The sequence below is a fragment of the Furipterus horrens genome, unplaced genomic scaffold, assembly GCF_987537825.1.
Source record: "Furipterus horrens unplaced genomic scaffold, mFurHor1.1.pri manual_scaffold_6, whole genome shotgun sequence".
In the NCBI taxonomy this organism is placed as follows: domain Eukaryota; kingdom Metazoa; phylum Chordata; class Mammalia; order Chiroptera; family Furipteridae; genus Furipterus; species Furipterus horrens.
The window spans coordinates 87,177,767-87,193,867 of NW_028327176.1; positions in this window are offsets into that span (position 1 = coordinate 87,177,767).

The window sequence follows — 16,101 nt, forward strand, 5'->3', positions numbered from 1 at the left end:
GGAAGCGATAGGCCAGATGGGATATGATAGGGGTTATGAAAACCAAGGATTCAAGGTACATACTTGGAAATGGATTTGGTGATAGATTGGACATATGGAAAAAAGAGTCAAGGGTGGTGTTTAGGTTTCTGACTAGAGTACTGTTTGGTTATTTACCGAGCTGGAGAAGACTGAGGAAGGAAGTGACACCTGTTGAACATTTTAAGTGTGAGCTCCTGTGTTGGTGAGGGTCCAAGCAAGAAGAGAGAACTCTGGCCAGGTAGTCAGTGGAGGAAATACAGTGTGCAGAAGCAGTTGCAGAAGTGCTGGAAGAGCTAAATCTTGAGATGGGGGAACAACCCAGAGATTGCCAAAGGCAGGAATCTGCCCCACCCTATGATGAAGATCCAATGAAAAGAGGTGCCAGTACCAGCCCAGGGTCTGGTGCTGCCCAGTGGGAACTGGGGTGTGGAGAAGGAACTGGAACTGGGGAGGAGACAAACTGGGGAAGCTGCAGATAAGCAGCCACTGCCAGAGACCCCACAAATCAGAGAGAGAGAAGAAATACTGTGGCTTCTGCTCCCTTCCCTCCCACCAGTCTCCAGCTAGTGGCATCTATTGGCCAAACCTGACAGGAAGCCAGAAAGCAAGGAGCCTGGGACATGTAGTTTTCTGGGGGCCTCCACTGCAACAGGGACGGAGCAGGAGGGCAGGCAACTCAGGCAGGGGTCAGCACAGATGTCTACTGGAAATCACTGTGATAGTTTAGTTTCCCACCAGAAATATTTGTATTTTTAACAGGCAAATATTACAAAGGAATAAATGTTGAATGAGGAGGTTCAGGCTCCAGGGACAGGTGAGTTAGAGGGGCTCATGAGGGTGTTTTTTAGTTTTTCTGCAGAAGGACTGGACACGACCTTTTTTCCAACTAGGACAGGCCCATCTTGGAAGTCAGAACTGGCCTTGTTCATATTCTAAAAAGCCACCCTGCTCCCTTGTCAGTTTCAGCCTCCTCTCCAACATCCCTCTGCCTTTTCCTTGGAAACAGCGGACACGTCAGAAGCCTGCCTCCAGGATAAAGAGAAGGAGGGGAATGTGATTAGGAGAGCCGTGAAGTGGTGATGACAGCGGCTGCTGAATGTGGAAAAAGGGATCCTAATTATTGCTCAGACGGGAGGGGGAGCAAAAAGTCAGTCAGAGCTGAGCCAAGGGAGAGGGCAGGCACACTGTCAGGACTGCCCCTGGTCCTGAACACCAGCTGGGAACTCCATCCCTTCCCAAGGCATAGGAGCCTCTGATTGAGAGAAAGGAGATAGTGACCAGAGGCAGAGGTGGATTAAGGTCAGCTGAGGCCCCAGGCGCAGAAGAAAATATTGGGCCCCTTAAAAAAAGAGAGAGACAGGGAAAATAAAAATACATGTTAACCATATTTTATGCAGCGTATTAATGAAACCAAACTTGGTGTCATTAGAAAAAAGTGTAAAGTTGGGGTTTTGCGGGGCCCTTCAGAAGTTGGGGCCCAGGGCACGCACCCGGTTTGCCCACCGTTAAATCCACCTCTGACCAGAGGGGAACCCAGGTTCCCGTGAGGACCAGGGAAGGCTGAGGCTGGAGAGCTGTGTTTTTGTTCCAGCTGGGAGCAGGGGGTTTGGGAAAGCTTGGGCAACTCCACCTCTCAAGGCCTCAGCTTTCCCCTCTGTGATAAACAGATGTCTCCTGGGACTGGGCTTCCTTCCAGGCTCAGGGCCCCTCCCCTCTCTGCAGGAAGCCCAGTCTTGCCCAGGTTCCCCTCTGAAGTAGTTCTGGGGATCCCTGAGGAATTCTTGCACAGTCCCCAAATCTGTGGTGGTGACTCCATCATCTTCTCAGACCACATGAAGGCTGGTTCTGGGCTCTGTCTGCCACCTCCTTGCTGTGGACATTTTCAGGCCAGTTTCTCCCTCCTCAAACCCCTTCCTTTCCAGCTGGGAGACAGGCCTAATTCTCATAATTCACAAACCCTGGCTGAGTCCTGGCTCTGGAGTTAAGCAAGCTTACTTGGGGCTTAGTCAGTGGTCAAGTAAAATGGGTTAGCAGGTGCCCTGATCTGGGGGGTCTGAAGGGCCCGTGCCTCCATGGCACCTCCCCAACCCCTCCCTGTCAGGGTGGCTCTCTTCTTAGCTTGGACCTCATGCCATGGCCTGCTCATACTCTCAACGACAGTGCCTTTGGCCATGGCCCTGTGACCCAGAGCCCCGGACCCCCACTCTGCTGGGCAGAGGTGGGGGGAACACACTGCCTCCAAAATCACGTGCTTCTCATCAGATGCATCCTCCCTAGTCAAGAAGAGGAGCTTGGCTGTGCTTTCATACACAGAAACCTAACAAACAAAACACAAAAAACCAAAACGTATTAAACTATTTTTCCGAGAACAAAAGAGCTCTCTCTACAACATGAGTCAGGGAATTACTGACAACTTTGATATAGAAGTTTGTTCCCACATCTGGCCCTTAAGGTTGCAGAAATATTGGGGCTCAGCTTGGTTAGAGCCACTTTTCATGTGAATAATGGGAATCATGTCTGCCTTGCTGGACATTTGAGCATTAAATAGATAATGAATTAAGAAGTATGTTGTGTGTGGCAGGTTCTCAGTAAATGCTGAGGCATTTTCCCCATCTTGGCTCAGTTGCTTCAATTGTAATATGAAGAGTTGGGGAAAAGAAGGCCATACTGGGGTGTCGGGGAGTTGGCACCTCTCTTGACTCTCTGAATAGAGACAGTTTGGAGGGAGACTTTTCCAGGTGGTGACATGGTGGCACGGGAGGGGCCAGACCAAGCATGGTGGGTGTGGGGCAGGTCTGGGCTCAGTGTGGTCCCTAGGCGTAGGAAGCTGGGTTTGTGTCCAGGCTCTCTCCCTGCCTGCCTTGCTGTGTGCCCTTCGGGCAAGGCAAAACCTCTCTGTATCACTTTCATCCCAGATAACTGGGCTTGTTAATCCCATCAGACCCTGCTCCACTCCTGGTTGACCTGAGATTTAATAACTATAGACGTCAAACTGTTTTCTCACTTGTGTCATCTCTGCCAGGGACAGGCCCAAGTGTGTGATTCAGGTTTGAGTTGGCAACACCTGATGTGGGACAGAGCCAGGCCTCGTGGGTTGTGTGAGCCAAGGGCTCATAGGGCCCAATCTGTGTGTGGAGGGTTTGCAGGAACTGCCTGCAGTCATGCCACAGATGCAGGACATGTGTCCTTGTCACACTACCCCCTGCTGACCTTACCATGGGTGCTGTGCCATTGCCTTCCCTCTCTGCTCCCTGAGTGCTTAGCCCTGCACCCGGCACACAGTGGTATTTAAAACTTTGTGAAATAAGTGGATTCGTGGGTAAGAAGCCCCAGTTTAAAAATGGAGAAAACAGACAAAGAGTGGAAGAATTCTTTGAAAAAAAGATTTTATTTATTTATTTTTAGAGAGGGGGAGGGAGGGAGAAAGAGGGGGAGAGAAACATTAATTGGCTGCCTCATGCATGCACCCCAACAGGGGACCAAACCCACAACCCAGACATATGCCCTGACCAGGAATTGAACTGATGACCCTTGGAGGCAAGATGTCCAACCACTGAGCCACACCAGTCAGGGCTGAAAGGAATGCCTAAGGGTGGGAGGGAAAAGGAATATCTCAGGGTGGAAGATGGTCTCTGTTTTTGTTCAGCTGTGAGCAGTTATTAAGAGCCTACAGTCCAGGATATGGAGGTGGACAGGCATGGTCCTTGCCCTCAGGAGCTCACAGCAAATGATCCACAGTGAAGGGTAGGCCAGGCAAAGTCTAGAGGACAGAGAGGACAAAGGTTGTGGGCTTTCTGTGGTAGCTGGGCTCCAGGAGGGCTCCCTGGAGGAGGGTCATTTAAAAAGAGTGGAGAGTACAGTGCTTAGGGATAGTTTCTCACAGGTCCTGATGGAGTTGGGGAGACATTAGGTGGTCAAGGCCCTTCAGGACAGTGGCTGGGAATTGGAACCCCCCAATTTCATACCCCCTAAACAGAGTCTGAACCTGGATCGTCTCCTGGTGGGTCTGCTCCTGCTGGGGCAGGGAGTGCCCACTGCTTTTAACTGCCCTCCAGGCTTTGAGGTCTTAGGTCTGTAACTGCAACTGGACAAATATTTATGGAGCACCCACCTTGGAGCCCTCAAGTATTGGCCCCAACCCTATTTCCTCCTGGGGACTAGGAGAGAGAGAAGGTCTGTGGCCTGAGATTGCTCCCATGTGCTGCATTGGAGGCAGACAGGGGTGGTGAACTAGAGGTGCACAGATACAATCACATGAGAGGCCGACAAGAGGACCAAAGGTTCCCTGCCTTATCAATAGAAGGATCCACGTTTGGCATAAAAAGTTCCAACAGCTTTGAACACTGAGTGAATATGAAAGAATTACAATGAAGTGTAATAGCGGAATTTTAGTTCTGTTTAAAAATGAAGTATCCTTATCTTTTAGAGATATATAATGAAATATTGATGGGTGAAATGATATTGTGTCTAAGGGTTGATGCTGAGTGATGGAGAGATGGGGCTTCGTTAGACTATTCTCTGTATTTTTGAAATTTTCCATCGTAAAAAGTTTATTTTTTTAAAGCATAAAAACCAACACCACTTTGTTTGAAAACAACAATTTCCATCTGTTGCTGTGTAGGAAATTCAAAATAACAAAAATCCACTATGGATTCAGGGACACTTTGGATGAATTTGTTTAGTTAATCACAATAGCATCTGTAGACATGTGGGAATGGCAGAGCAAGCGTATGGGACAGCGTGCCCTCTCGGGGACTGCGTTTGCCTGGCGTGCAGTGATGTGGGAAATCTGACATAGCTAGAGAGCTGCCTGGGACTGGGGTGTTCAGGTTGAAGAGAGCCCTTGGTGACTGACCTGATGTTTCCCAGGAGGGGACGGGTCCACAGGGGACTCAGAGCCCTCCCTGGAGAGGTGCAGAAGGGGCGTTGGGCCAGTCCTTGCAGAGGACTTGCCACATCTGGGTACTGTGTGTGGTGTGCTGTGGGAAATGGTCTTTTTTGCACCTTGTGATCTCATTTCACCTTTTGCATCATGGTAGGCAGGCAAGGAGATTCTTCCAGACCCCATGAGCCTGCGGTGGGTAGGGGGCCCTGGGCTCTTATGGGGTAGAAATTTGGGGTCGGGTGCTGACACTCTGATTCCCAGACTTCTCCTCTGTTGCTGCCATTCGCAAAGTAGGGTGTAAGGAGGCTACGTGGGGTGCTGCTGAGGGCGGGAAGGGGGTCTTCGCTGAACCACCCTTTGGAGTTCTGACTTTCCTCTGTTCAGGGCCGCCAGGACTAGGTCTGTCTGCTCTCAAGCGAGTGCTGATATTCCCTGAGAACTCCCCCAGGGGTGTTTAAAAAGAGGAGCCAGGAGGAGGAAGGAAGGGAGAGACAGGAGGGATGGGGAAAAAATGCAAAGATGGTAGGGGTGGGGGTGGGATTGGTGAGAGAAAGAAGGGCTGGGGCGAGAACAGTTTGGTACAGAGGGAGGCAGAAGACAAAGGAGCTGGCAGTGCTTCCTGCCACCACCCAGGCCTAGAACGGTCACAGGGTGAGGTTAATCCTGATTTGGGAGCTCTCCAGTGGTAGAAGCATTGCACCCTACTTCTGGTGCCTGTCCTTGTGGGTTGCAGGTCTGGGCAGCTGGTGCCTGTCACTGCTATCACTTCAATTGGATTCTTGCCACTGAGGAGAGGTCTCTGGGCACATGGTCTGGCACCAGCAGGACCTCTTTTCACTCTCTCCCCCTCACTCACTAGCATGGGGGGCAGGGAGGTATGGGGCTGAGGTTCCTGAAGTCACAGCAGATTAGCCTCCTGCGTCCCCACTCCTGGGCCCAGCTTCCTTTCCCCTCCTCAGGGGCCTTGAGGCTAGATGGAGAGTGTCTGGGTGGGCTTGCAGCAGCCTGAGTCTGCATTTCAGGGCCAGTCCTCGGTGTCCCTCACAGACTGGGAGATTTCATTCTGTGGAGGTCTGGCCAGCCCTGACAACCTCCCCAGAGGACAAAGGCCTGGATTTGGGTCCTACAGGGCCATTAACTGGCTGTTTGACCTCAGCTGAATTGCTGCTCTTTCTGAATTCATTTCCTCTGCTGCTGGGAGGCCACGCTCCTGCCAAAGCTGCTTTCAGAGACCCCAAGCAGAGGAGCAAAGCGGGCAGGGAAGTTGGAGCTCCTTCCAAGGCGAAGGGTTCCTACACTAAGAGGGTTGGAGAGGGAGAGATGACCTTTCAGGACCTGCCTGGTCCTGGTCCTATGCTCTTGCCTTGTCTTCTGCCCTTCCTTTTGTCCATTCAAATCCAACTCCTCTAGGAAGCCCTCCATGATTGCACAAGCTCTTTCTGCTTTCCTTTTCAATGAATACCAGCTCTGACTTACCCACCCCCTTTAGCCCAGTCCTGTGCTGCAGGAGTGTGGGAGGTATCAAGATTGAGCCCTTAATTGTACGTATTTTACAAAGGAATCCTCTAGAGCAGGTTTCCAGCAGAATCTCAACCCCATCCATTTGGATTGATGCCTGGATGTGGACCAGTCAGCTTTGGCTGGGGAGATAGGGCAGGGTCACATGATAAGTTGGTGACAACACAGCCTGTGGCCAAGCCAGGAACCTCTGAGCATATCCAGCAACCCCCACAAACCGCCCACTGCCCCCTCCCGCCTCCTGCCCCCACTTCTTCCTTTCCCTTCCTGAGGCCAGGCATCAACAAGGGGCGTTCTCTGTGCTCACTTCCCCACTGTCTCCCAACCCAGGACCCATCATCCCTCTCTGGGAGATCTGCCCCACCTCCTACCTGGGCTCCATCCTCTCTTCTCTGCCTGGTCTCATCCAGTCCACCTGTAGGGCCACCAAGGTATCCTTCTTAAACACACAGCAGAGCATCTCATTTTTCTCCTTCAGAATTTGGAGGGCTCTCTGTGAAGTCACAGGCACTTAGCTCCATAGACAGGGATTTTACCACCTGCTTTTTCTGGCCTGCCTCCAGTGCCTTCCATCCCTTCCATCCTCCCCTCCCAGAGGCCTCCTGGTGCCCTGGGCTTTTTTAGTCCTGTTCCTTAAAAATGCAGTCACTGCATTTCTTCAGGTTTTGCTCACGCTGTTCCCCTTGGCTGGGGTCCTTCAAGGCTGAGCAAAAATGCCACCTTCTCTCTGGCAGTTTTCCCCGACTCCTCAGGTAAAATTAATTGCCACCTGTGCTCCCATTGTACCTGTAAACACCTCGATGTGGTCCCTCCTCTTTTCTATTAGTGTTATTTTATCTAACTCACTCCCCATCACGACTCAGTGTCCAGACCATGGGGACTAGGTCTTATTCATTTAAGATTTTCCCTGCACACAGTAGGCACATAATAATACTTGTTAGTTTGAATAGATAATTGCCATTCACATCATGCATGAATTGCTGATTTCCCTTTAAAACTTTAAAAATTGTTACAAAAATGACCCTTATGAGATTTTAAACATTCATAACCATACCTAAGTGGATAAATAAAAAAGCAAAAGTCCCTACACTTCTCTCCCTCCCAACCTAGTTCCCCAACGTGAGCCTGTGAAAAGCAGAGAAAGTTCTCTCTCAGCCAGTGGTTCCTGAAGCTGGTGCCCCCCTCCCAGCAGCATCAGCCTTGGTCAGGAACATGGATTCTGATGCCACAGCAGACCTGCTGATCTGCACCCCAGAGTCCCAGCCTGAGAACTAGTGCTAGTGATGCTGAAGACCTGGGCCGAGGGCTGCCCCCAAAGCCGCTGGCCCAGCCAGGAGTGGAGATGCAGCAGGTGCAGCCTCCATCACAGGTCAGCTTGACTTCTTTGTCTTTTGCCTCCTTCAGCCTCGGTGGGTACAGGAGAGAGCCAGTGTGGGCTGGTGACCAGGGCCCTCCTCTGGGGTTCGGATGGGGTGGTGAGGTGGGCCTCTGGCTGGGCCACTAACTTCTGTGTGACATAATGCAAGTTGCTGTACTCAGAAGGGCGGTTGCTCTCTAGAGAGTCTCCAATGTGTCTAAGCAAAATACATAAACAAAGAAAAATCTGTGTTTTGAGCTCTCCAAGGGTCTGCAGTCCAGATTAAGAATTTTATGAGGTATATGCCTCCAGTTTCCAGATTTTTAAGAGGGGGCAAGATCCTGGAATGGTGTCAGAGGACTCACTTCTCTCCTGCACTTACTCAGTTTAGAAAACACCACTGCCATCAGCTGCCTGAGCTGTGGATCAAGGCAAAGAAAAACTCCACTGCTTAAATTCACTCTTTGTAACAAACATTTATTCAGAACCTACTATGGGCCAGACACTAGTCCAGATCTCAGAGTACAGCAGTGAAGAAAACAGGCAAAACTAGTCACCCTCATGAAATTTACATTCTAGTCAAGAGAATAAACAATAAACAAAGAAGTGTCAGATGGGGAGGAGGGCAATGCAGAGGAATAAAGAGGGGGGTGGGGGACGGGTAGGAGGGTTCCCAGAGCACAGAGACAGGAGGCCAGGGCCTGGAATCACCATTTGGTCGAGCCCCTCAACAGGAAGAGGGAATTTTCAAATATTCTTCACATGAATCAGGGCTGCTGCCAGACTGCCACTAAGGGGCTTCTGGTGTGTTTAGAAAAAGAGACAAGACTGGCTGCAGGCCCTGTGTGATTCTTCCACTGACAGAATTCCATTTATTAGCTGGTCTCAGGCAGGTCAGGGAAGACAGGAGTTGGTGGGCTGGAGGGCTTCGTAGAGGAGGTGGCACCCAGCTCAGCCTTGAAGGATATGTAACTCACAACTGCATAGGAAGGAGCGGGCACTCCAGGCCAGGGTACAGTGGGAGCCAAGATGTGGCAGCGACTGCCAACCCCAGTGCAGAGGGGATGGGCTACTCAAGGCCCTCATTCCACTCATAGGCCAGCCCTCACCTGAGCTTGGCAGGTGCTGCAAGCACAGAACCCTTGCTAATTATACCGCATACAAATGCTGAGCCCTCACTGCCCTGGCGCCTGGTAGAAGCCTGTGATGCCAACCTCTTCTCTGGGCAGTGCAGTAACGTCCTTCCTTTGATTCCTCCAAGGCCTCCTCTTCTCCTCCCCACTTTCGGTCTCACCCAACAAAGAACTCTTTCTGGCAAAAATCCAGAGAAAGTTTTTATTTATGGGGTAGGCTACAGGAAGGCACAGATCTCTCTCTCTCTTCCTTTAAGGAGGCCTCCAAAGTCTCATTCCACGAGCCCAGGGACAACTCTGGTCCTCTGCAGGCCCCTGAGTGGGCTGGGAAAGCCAGTGTAATACGTAGGCCTTCTGGTCCCGGAAGGGGCTGGGGACAGGCCTGGACTTCAGTCCCCCTGCTTGCACTTGTGCTATGGAACTGGGATGGCACAGCCCAGGCCTTGCGTATTCTGGACCCTGTGTCAGAAGGGCCTGGCTTACCAGTGAGGTGACCAATGGTGGGTAAGGGATTACGGGCGAGTCTGGCCTCAGCACCCTGAGCTGAAATGTGGCCCAGGGAACAGGAGGCTGTGGGTGGCCCAGACTGATCCGAAGGCAGCTAGGCCATTACTTCACCACCCTGATGGACTTTATGCTCCCAGTGGTGATATTTTTTGCTGCAATTGCTTTAAAAAAGTAGACACCTCCCCCGGTCATTCTTCTACTTTTTCCTTCTAAATGAAAAGGCAGATGTTTCCCAGAAGGGGTGCATCTCTCACTAGTGCCTGGGAGACTGGGATGGGGTGAGAGGTCGTGCCCCCCTCGAGCCCACCCTCCCCTGCCCACTGTCCTGCTCCCCTGCCCCACCCCTCCCAGGCCCTCAGCCCCTCCACATTCTGGCTTTCTCACTGCCACCTTCCAGCTATGACTTCTGCTCGGTTCATTTCCTACACTGCTCGGCAGTCCTCCAGCCTCCTCAGCCTGCAGCCTGTCCCTCAGCCTCGCTCACCCCTGCCCCTGTGCCTGGAATGGCTTCCCCTGGGCTCTGCTGCTGGATGAAATCGCCCTGGTGGCCGAGGTTCTGATCTCAATGTCATCCTCCTGGCAGGCCTCCCCCAGGAGTCCGCTCAGATGGGTATGTGGAAGCTCACCAAGGCTGTGGGGACCAGCAAGTGTGAGTGCCTGGGTGCAGAGTGGGGCTGGGCTCTGTCATACCCCACAGAGCCCTACTCCGCAGGGTCCTGGCCGGCTGTGGTCAGACAGGTCCAGGGGTACGGCTCCTTCACTCTGAGCTCAGCAGCCCCTCCCCATCTTTGCCTCTCCAGGCTCCAGTGAGCACCTTCTTAATTCCCAAGTGGCTTATGTCTGCCCCGCCCCCTTCCCACTCAGGGCTGGTCCTCTCAGCTGGAGACAGTGCCAGGCCCACTTAACACCTGGCAGGCCTCACTCGGGACTGCAGCCCAGCCTCTTCCCCAGCATCTCTGACATCCTACCTCTAACAGCTCCTTCCCCCCAGTTTTACTGAGAAGTAATTGACATACATCACTGATAAGTTGAAGGCATACAGCATGTGGTTTAATTTACATATATTGTAAACACATTGGGTTCAGCTGACATCCATCTTCTCATCTAGATACAATGAAAATAAAAGAAAGGAAAAGAAAAGAAGGAAAAAGAGACAGAATTTACTCCTTGCAATGACAAAGCTTAGGACTTACTCTCCTAACAGCTTTGCTACTTATCCTGCAGCGGTGTTGGCTACAGTCATCGTGTTGCACGTTACCTCCCTGGTGCTCTTCGTCTTGTACCTGGAAGTTTGTACCTCTGACCACCTTCCTCTAACTCCCCCTCCTCCCACCCTGCGCCTCTGGTAACCACAAGTCTGATCTCTTTTTCCATTAATTAAGTGAGATCCTACAGAATTTGTCTTTCTCTGACTTATTTCACTTCACAACAAGGTCCATCAATGTTGTTGCAAATGGTAGGACTTTCTCATTTTTCACGGCTGAATCATATCAGTTACTTTTAATATTTAGGCTTCAGAGGGAGGCATGCGGCTGCGGTAAATGAGGTCTGCAGGGCACTGGAAGCAAACCTCAGCCCTGAGTTTCTGGTTCTGTTTCATTTGCCTGCAGAGGCCTTGGGGGGACCTTGATTCTGAAGTTGAGCAGCAAAAACCTGCTGCAGGAGGTGCTGAAAGGTTGTCCAGCTTCAGTGCCCTGCATTCCCTGACCTCCAGCGGAGAGGGGGTGTCACTTCTCAGGTGGGTGCCAAGAGCTGACCTCATCCGACCTAAGATACCTTTCAAGAGTAATCATCATTTTAGGTTCCATGAAGGGCAAAAGTGCTGCTGATTAAATCGGGATAAACCATCAATTTTTAGACATACCCCAATTTTAGGGATGTTAAAATGTGCAGACAAATGTGCATCTCCGGTGAAGTGCAGCCGGGGTCTAGGTGGGGCAGTGCGCTCACCTAGGAGCCAGTGGCTCTCTGGCTGAGACCCTCCCTGGGAAGGAAGGAGAGGAGGTTTGCCTGGACCCCCAGGCTTTCTCACACTCTGCAGGGCTGTCTGTGGGAGGAGAGGAGACAGCGGTGCTAGCACCAGAGGACTGAGGGAAGTGGGGAAGGGGATTCTGTCGGTACAACATGGAAAGCAACTGCCTCCCACAGGGCGTGCAGATAATGAAGTCTCAAGCCCACGCCACTGCCTCGTCAGCCAGAGAAAATGGACGGGCTCAGCCTCTGTCCCACTGCTCTAGGTCACGGAGGACTAGCAAACCGTTCCGGAGGGGACTGTTCCAGCCCCTCCCCCAACACTCAGCGGCTCTGTGTTCGGAGGAACCAAGCTGGAGAGGGTGCTGGAGGGGGTCTTGTCCTCTGCTTCTTGAGAAGCAAACAGAAGCCTGATGCAGGGAGATGGGGTGACGTGAGAGGGACAGGCAAGGGAGCAGCCCCAACAAAGGACAAACTCGAGAGAGGAGCATCCACTGCCGCTGGAGGGACTCGGTGAGACCTGCGGGGTATGGGAGCTGGGCATCTGGTCCTGTGCAGACGGCAGGGGACAACATGGGCTGCCCAGCAGCGGGGAGTGCTGGCCGCTGGCAGCTCCAAGGTTAGCCCCTCTTCCTTGTGAGGCTCTTGGCTGGAGGAAGCCTTCTCTCTCAAGGTTACCCCATTTGGGGGGGACAGTCTGAGCCTGGTAAATGCACAGTGTGAAGGACAGTCCCTGTTGCCCCATGCAGGACCGCCTGCAGGGCCATCCCCAACGAGGCTACTGCCCAGCTCCTCACTCGCCCAGTCCTGCCTCTTTCATACTCCTGTGCGTGCTGTTCCCAGGAAACCTGCACACAAGTCCTGTCTCCAAGTCTGCTTCATGAGAACCTGATAGGACTCAGAGACCTGGGGTAAGCAACAGGGAGGCAGCTGGTGTCTGTCTCGGGGACCAGAGAGTCCTGCTCTGAGGCTGGCAGGTGGCCCTGACAACCCCTGGAGACTCCAGCTAGCCTGTGGGTCCTCTGGGCACGAGGGAGCTCCAGGAGGCTCTCCTGCGAGTGTCCTTCAGGTCAGAGTAGGAGGAGGCAGCAGATACATGGACCATGGCAGGGGCAGGGGATGCAGATGGAGCTCAGACAATGGGGCTCAGGGACATTTCATAGGTAATACAGCTACTGGGGGACCCCAAGTGTGACTAGGGGCAGTGCAGGCCCCCTCCCTATGTGCAGAGGAAAGCATATTTGAACTACATGAAAGGCTGAGTGGGCCACTGTGTAGGTCTTATATAATTGCATGTATATATACATGAATGCACATCCATGTGTATGCATGGAAATATAAGAAACTTATGTGTGCTTATACCTGGCACGTAGCATGTGGTTATGAGTGTGCATGGCTGAGTATGCTCATGTAGGTGTGTGTGTGCAAACAGGCCTGTATGTTTACCAGTGTGCCCGTGTGTGGGTACAGACAGCTCCTGGAGGCCACTCACCCTGTGTCCTCTCCTTCACCAACCCACCCTTTCTCCTGCCTCTGATCCTCTGCCCAGGCGGTGTTAAGACCAGCCCCTTCTGCTTTGTCTCAGCCAACTCCAGGAAGCCTTCCTCAGTGAAGCCAACACAAATTCCAAGCCATTCTTTCTTGCTGTGATGTGTTTTCACCAAAACAATTTACTTGTAGGCTTGACTGTGTTTGCCTGTGTTCTCATCAGACTGGGAGCTTCCCGAGGGTGGGGTTGTATCTCCATCGTTAGACTTGGGGGTTCCCAAGCATGGAAACTGCCTCTCCCATCAGGCCAAGATCTCCCCAAAGATGGGCTTGGACTCCTCCTAACTCTGTCTACCAGACTGAGCTCAATAAGCCCTGAGAAAAGGTGGGGAGCCAGGGACCACACTCCTTGCAACAATCCCCTTCCTGGATGACCTGCGTGGATGGTCCAACAGAAAGAGCTGTGGCCCAGGTGCCTCATGACTCAGTGTGACTTGGGAAAATTTTTGCTTTGTGGGCTCCAGGAGCCTCATCTGTGATGTGAGGGGTTAGATAGGGGGCTAGGGCACCTCACATCTCTCCCCTTTGCCCGCACAGCTCTGATGACATCCAGTCTCCAAGGCCCTGTGCAATCCCTTGTCATCCCCCTGACCTTGCTCATCTGCCCACCCCCGCTTTAAGCTTGTCAGTTGACCTGGCTGCCAGCAGTACCCTCCCCCTTAGCCATGCAGAGGGAATGAGGGGGTCAGTGGGCACCGTGTCCTGGGCTGTTACATTGAATAAGCTGACAAAAGTCATCAGAAGATAGATCATTTTACAGGAGATTAAAAACCAATGGTAACGGCTGGGGTTCTGACCCAGAGTCTGTGTGTTTTTAATTTAATTTCTTCTGCTTAAATCACAACATTCTAAAATGATAAAAGTAGCTGTGTTTGCTTGAGGGTTTTATTATTAATTGATTTGGCTGAAGTTTTCCTATAAGCTAAGTCTTTGGGAACGTGCTTCTCATTTTAAGCCTTTAGACTCGGTGAGCAGGGGAGATATGAGACAGTGGGGACAGGACGAGGGACGCCAAGGCAAGCAGCCCCCTCCACGGTGCAGAAGGCCGGGTGGGAACTTGTCAGCTTTGCTGCCCCAGCCCCAGGAGCAGGCTTCTCCACAGCTTCTGTTGAAAGGCCAGAGCCTGTGCCGTCTCCCCTGACCCTGGGCCTGCCAGAGCCTGGTAGGCGGCCTGCAGAAGCCTAGCACCCCTTGGCTAGAGGGGAGGTTTCTGGCCTTATCCCCCAGGTTTGAGCAATTCAGTGGAGTCCAGAGCTCTACTTGGGCCCCCTTCGCTTGCCCTGCCCTCCGACTTTCCATCTCCTTGGGGACCCTGTCCTGGGGAGGAGCACATCACTGACCTGTTTCCCACAACACTCCGTCCAGGCCTCAGCTCTGCCAGCAGCTGGGCAGGGTGATTAGAACAAGTCTTCATGGAAGAGAGGTGCTTGTATCTAACACTGAAAGATGAATAAGATTTAAATATATTAGCATGCCCCAGCTCAAAGGTCAACACCTCAGCCGGAGGTTAGCTGGCCCTTTCAGAAGAGGAATCTGAACGGGACACATATGGGACTATGACAACCAGCACCTTCAACAGGGAAGTTGGTGCAAAGCCACAAGAACAACTTACCCCCTGGATTGACAAAAACGAAACTGTGTTTCTGTCAAGGATACGGGCAACGGGAACTCTCCGCTCACTCGGTACCATGACATGGGAGCACGCTGCAGCAGCACCTGACAGTGAGCTGCCCTGTGACCCAGCACTGTACGGGTGTAACCCCTCAGAGGTGCCCTCTCTTGTGTGCACAAGGAAGCAGAAGAGCTGCGGCATTTTACGGGAAAAAAATATTGTCACTAATCTCAGCGTATTTTAACCAGGAGAAGGATCAATAAAGTCTGGGATACTTAGATTTAGAATTTGTGACAGCAGTTAAAATGAATGTTACATGTTATCAAGATGGATAAAGTGTACATATTGTTGGTTGAAAAAAATCAAGTTGCAGCAAGTCTCATACTATTAAAATGTGAAAATGTACAAATATAAATATGTTACTTATGCACATATATGTAGGTAAAAATATTTAAATTCATGTGTAGGAATGATATCAATTTAGAGTGGCTACCTTTGGAGAGGGGAGGGGCCACATGAGGAAGTGGGGAGAAGTACCAAAGGATTTAACAAGGACCTAAAGCAAGATTAAATAAAATGGGGATATCCTGTACACACACACACACACACACACACATATAATGTATGTATTCGTGTGTTTTTGTGTATGTGTATACATATTTTATTGAGGTATAACTGACATATAACATATTAGTTTTAGGTGTACAACGTATAATTCAATATTTTTATATATTATGAAATGATCACCACAATAAGTCTAGTTAACATCCATCACCACACGGAGTGACAATTTTTTCTTGTGATGAGGATTTTTAAGATCTACTCTCTTAACAACTTTCAAATATACAATACAGTAGTTAGTATTAACTGTAGTTACCATTCTGTACATTACATCCCTAGGACTTATTTATCTTATACCTGGAAGTTTGGACTTTTTGATGCCTTTCACCCATTTTTCCCCCAACCCCCAGCATTCACCTCTGACAACTACCAATCTGTTCTCTGTATCAATGAGCTTGGTTTTTTTGTTTTTGTTTATTTGTTTTAGATTCCATATATAAGTCAGATCATATGGTATTTGCCTTTCTTTGTCTGACTTATTTTACTTAGCATCATGTCTTCAAAGTGCATCCATGTTTTTACAAATGGCAAGATTTCATTCTTTCTTATGGCTGAATATACATATTTAGTGTTTTCTTTAGTCATTCATTGGTGGACATTTAGGTCATTTCCATCATATGTATATATTTTGAATGTCCTGCTGTTCACTTAACACTTGTTAATGAGCATGAAAATATGGTTTTTAATGGCTGCATAACAGTCCCCCATAAGGATGTACATAATTTATGAACCCAATGTCCAGTGATTACATATATAGGTTTCTATTTTTTTTTTTACATTGTACTGACTGTCCTCATACAAGTTATTTCCTTGGGGCAGAAAACTGGGGTTACCGGGTTAAAGATTGGAGCTATTTTTAAGGCTCTTGATAATTATTGAGTGAAAGTGTTAGTCAGAACTCTTTGGGCTGCAAGCAACAGAAAACCAG